The sequence below is a fragment of the Leptonotus elevatus genome, unplaced genomic scaffold (genome assembly GCF_054856555.1).
Source record: "Leptonotus elevatus isolate MCC_2025b unplaced genomic scaffold, RoL_Lele_1.0 HiC_scaffold_261, whole genome shotgun sequence".
Classification (NCBI taxonomy): Eukaryota; Metazoa; Chordata; class Actinopteri; order Syngnathiformes; family Syngnathidae; genus Leptonotus; species Leptonotus elevatus.
The window spans coordinates 5,001-10,000 of record NW_028233654.1 but is presented as its reverse complement, the minus strand read 5'-3'; positions in this window follow the sequence as shown (position 1 = coordinate 10,000).

Genomic DNA, 5,000 nt, shown 5'->3' with positions numbered 1-5,000 from the left:
GGGGAGCGCGCCCGTCTTCGGGGCTTGTTGCTGGCCGTTGGAGGAGGTCCAGCGGACCGGGGGGAGCGCGCCCGTCTTCGGGGCTTGTTGCTGGCCGTTGGAGGAGCTCCAGCGGACCGCGGGGAGCGCGCCCGTCTTCGGGGCTTGTTGCTGGCCGTTGGAGGAGCTCCAGCGGACCGCGGGGAGCGCGCCCGTCTTCGGGGCTTGTTGCTGGCCGTTGGAGGAGCTCCAGCGGACCGCGGGGAGCGCGCCCGTCTTCGGGGCTTGTTGCTGGCCGTTGGCGGAGCTCCAGCGGACCGGGGGGAGCGCGTCCGTCTTCGGGGCTTGTTGCTGGCCGTTGGAGGAGCTCCAGCGGACCGCGGGGAGCGCGCCCGTCTTCGGGGCTTGTTGCTGGCCGTTGGCGGAGCTCCAGCGGACCGCGGGGAGCGCGCCCGTCTTCGGGGCTTGTTGCTGGCCGTTGGAGGAGCTCCAGCGGACCGCGGGGAGCGCGCCCGTCTTCGGGGCTTGTTGCTGGCCGTTGGAGGAGCTCCAGCGGACCGGGGGGAGCGCGCCCGTCTTCGGGGCTTGTTGCTGGCCGTTGGAGGAGCTCCAGCGGACCGGGGGGAGCGCGCCCGTCTTCGGGGCTTGTTGCTGGCCGTTGGCGGAGCTCCAGCGGACCGGGGGGAGCGCGCCCGTCTTCGGGGCTTGTTGCTGGCCGTTGGAGGAGCTCCAGCGGACCGCGGGGAGCGCGCCCGTCTTCGGGGCTTGTTGCTGGCCGTTGGCGGAGCTCCAGCGGACCGGGGGGAGCGCGCCCGTCTTCGGGGCTTGTTGCTGGCCGTTGGAGGAGCTCCAGCGGACCGCGGGGAGCGCGCCCGTCTTCGGGGCTTGTTGCTGGACGTTGGAGGAGCTCCAGCGGACCGGGGGGAGCGCGCCCGTCTTCGGGGCTTGTTGCTGGCCGTTGGAGGAGCTCCAGCGGACCGCGGGGAGCGCGCCCGTCTTCGGGGCTTGTTGCTGGCCGTTGGCGGAGCTCCAGCGGACCGCGGGGAGCGCGCCCGTCTTCGGGGCTTGTTGCTGGCCGTTGGAGGAGCTCCAGCGGACCGGGGGGAGCGCGCCCGTCTTCGGGGCTTGTTGCTGGCCGTTGGCGGAGCTCCAGCGGACCGGGGGGAGCGCGCCCGTCTTCGGGGCTTGTTGCTGGCCGTTGGAGGAGCTCCAGCGGACCGCGGGGAGCGCGCCCGTCTTCGGGGCTTGTTGCTGGCCGTTGGAGGAGCTCCAGCGGACCGCGGGGGAGCCGGGCGTTCGAGTTGCCCAGGCAGGGGGTTATCCTCCACTAGCAAACCTCCATGAGCAGCGGAGCCCGTCAGCTGCGCCAAAAAGAACCACACGAGGGCGGCCTGGGGTTGAAATCCCCCGCCACATAGGAACGAATGCCGGGCGTTCGAGTTGCCCAGGCAGGGGGTTATCCTCCACTAGCAAACCTCCATGAGCAGCGGAGCCCGTCAGCTGCGCCAAAAAGAACCACACGAGGGCGGCCTGGGGTTGAAATCCCCCGCCACATAGGAACGAATGCCGGGCGTTCGAGTTGCCCAGGCAGGGGGTTATCCTCCACTAGCAAACCTCCATGAGCAGCGGAGCCCGTCAGCTGCGCCAAAAAGAACCACACGAGGGCGGCCTGGGGTTGAAATCCCCCGCCACATAGGAACGAATGCCGGGCGTTCGAGTTGCCCAGGCAGGGGGTTATCCTCCACTAGCAAACCTCCACGAGCAGCGGAGCCCGTCAGCTGCGCCAAAAAGAACCCCACGAGGGCGACCTGGGGTTGAAATCCCCCGCCACATAGGAACGAATGCCGGGCGTTCGAGTTGCCCAGGCAGGGGGTTATCCTCCACTAGCAAACCTCCACGAGCAGCGGAGCCCGTCAGCTGCGCCAAAAAGAACCACACGAGGGCGACCTGGGGTTGAAATCCCCCGCCACATAGGAACGAATGCCGGGCGTTCGAGTTGCCCAGGCAGGGGGTTATCCTCCACTAGCAAACCTCCACGAGCAGCGGAGCCCGTCAGCTGCGCCAAAAAGAACCACACGAGGGCGACCTGGGGTTGAAATCCCCCGCCACATAGGAACGAATGCCGGGCAACCAGGGGTCGAAATCCCCCATTGAAATGAATGGCGGGCAACCAGGGGTCGAAGTCCCCCATTGAAATGAATGGCGGGCAACCAGGGGTCGAAGTCCCCCATTGAAATGAATGGCGGGTTACCAGGGGTCGAAATCCCCCATTGAAATGAATGGCGGGCGACCAGGGGTCGAAATCCCCCATTGAAATGAATGGCGGGCAACCAGGGGTCGAAGTCCCCCATTGAAATGAATGGCGGGCAACCAGGGGTCGAAGTCCCCCATTGAAATGAATGGCGGGCTACCAGGGGTCGAAATCCCCCATTGAAATGAATGGCGGGCGACCAGGGGTCGAAATCCCCCATTGAAATGAATGGCGGGCAACCAGGGGTCGAAGTCCCCCATTGAAATGAATGGCGGGCAACCAGGGGTCGAAGTCCCCCATTGAAATGAATGGCGGGCTACCAGGGGTCCAAGTCCCCCATTGAAATGAATGGCGGGCTACCAGGGGTCGAAGTCCCCCATTGAAATGAATGGCGGGCTACCAGGGGTCGAAATCCCCCATTGAAATGAATGGCGGGCGACCAGGGGTCGAAATCCCCCATTGAAATGAATGGCGGGCGACCAGGGGTCGAAATCCCCCATTGAAATGAATGGCGGGCAACCAGGGGTCGAAGTCCCCCATTGAAATGAATGGCGGGCTACCAGGGGTCGAAATCCCCCATTGAAATGAATGGCGGGCGACCAGGGGTCGAAATCCCCCATTGAAATGAATGGCGGGCTACCAGGGGTCCAAGTCCCCCATTGAAATGAATGGCGGGCTACCAGGGGTCGAAGTCCCCCATTGAAATGAATGGCGGGCTACCAGGGGTCGAAATCCCCCATTGAAATGAATGGCGGGCGACCAGGGGTCGAAATCCCCCATTGAAATGAATGGCGGGCGACCAGGGGTCGAAATCCCCCATTGAAATGAATGGCGGGCAACCAGGGGTCGAAGTCCCCCATTGAAATGAATGGCGGGCTACCAGGGGTCGAAATCCCCCATTGAAATGAATGGCGGGCGACCAGGGGTCGAAATCCCCCATTGAAATGAATGGCGGGCTACCAGGGGTCCAAGTCCCCCATTGAAATGAATGGCGGGCTACCAGGGGTCGAAGTCCCCCATTGAAATGAATGGCGGGCTACCAGGGGTCGAAATCCCCCATTGAAATGAATGGCGGGCGACCAGGGGTCGAAATCCCCCATTGAAATGAATGGCGGGCAACCAGGGGTCGAAAGTCCCCATTGAAATGAATGGCGGGCGACCAGGGGTCGAAATTCCCCATTGAAATGAATGGCGGGCAACCAGGGGTCGAAATTCCCCATTGAAATGAATGGGCCCATTCATTTTCAATGGCCGGGCTACCAGGGGCGCAGTACCACCTGTCGTCATTAGGGGCGCTGTAGATAGGGGACCGAGTCCCCCCATTCGAGAGGTTTGCACCCAAACCTCAAAATGGTTGGTGTACAATTATAGGAGAGACCTTTTTAAGACGTGGGAGCTCCAGGGCAAATCAAGGGAGGCTCGACCAACCCATATCCGCTTTAGATGCACTTTAGGTCGGACTCCCTTGCCAGATGGTCCCCTCCTCAGCCTGGTTCTCGAATTTTTTCTAAGTCAGCCCAACTTGGAAATATTTTCAGAGTGCCACTTTCAAGGGAGTTTCGCCCAACCCCTATCCGCCTAAGAGGCACTTCGGGTCGGCCTGACTGGCCACATTTTCCCCCTCCTCATCCTGGTTCTCGAATTTTTTCTAAGTCAGCCAAACTTGGAAATTTTTTCAGAGTGCCACTTTCAAGGGAGTTTCGCCCAACCCCTATCCGCCTAAGAGGCACTTCGGGTCGGCCTGACTGGCCACATTTTCCCCCTCCTCATCCTGGTTCTCGAATTTTTTCTAAGTCAGCCAAACTTGGAAATTTTTTCAGAGTGCCACTTTCAAGGGAGTTTCGCCCAACCCCTATCCGCCTAAGAGGCACTTCGGGTCGGCCTGACTGGCCACATTTTCCCCCTCCTCATCCTGGTTCTCGAATTTTTTCTAAGTCAGCCAAACTTGGAAATTTTTTCAGAGTGCCACTTTCAAGGGAGTTTCGCCCAACCCCTATCCGCCTAAGAGGCACTTCGGGTCGGCCTGACTGGCCACATTTTCCCCCTCCTCATCCTGGTTCTCGAATTTTTTCTAAGTCAGCCAAACTTGGAAATTTTTTCAGAGTGCCACTTTCAAGGGAGTTTCGCCCAACCCCTATCCGCCTAAGAGGCACTTCGGGTCGGCCTGACTGGCCACATTTTCCCCCTCCTCATCCTGGTTCTCGAATTTTTTCTAAGTCAGCCAAACTTGGAAATTTTTTCAGAGTGCCACTTTCAAGGGAGTTTCGCCCAACCCCTATCCGCCTAAGAGGCACTTCGGGTCGGCCTGACTGGCCACATTTTCCCCCTCCTCATCCTGGTTCTCGAATTTTTTCTAAGTCAGCCAAACTTGGAATTTTTTTCAGAGTGCCACTTCCAAGGGAGTTTCGCCCAATCCCTATCCGACTTAGAGGCACTTCGGGTCGGCCTCCCTGGCCAGATTTTCCCCCTCCTCAGCCCCGGTTCTCAAATTTTTTTCCAAGTCGGCCGATCTTCCGGATATTTTCAGAGCGCCGCCCCCGGAGCCTCCGGAGCCTCGGCAGCAGGCCGTCGCCCGCGACACGCCGCACCTTCTCCCACGTACGAACGGCATCCAAGACCCGCCTTCGGAGGGCCCCCGCCGGCCGGCCTCGCGCCGGTGTTCGGGCGGGCGGCTCCTCCGGCTCGCGGGTCGCCTTACAGCGCCCCGGCCACCGCGAACGCCGGCCTTTGACGGCCCGGCGCTCGCACAGCCCCGGCGCGCCCGATTGGA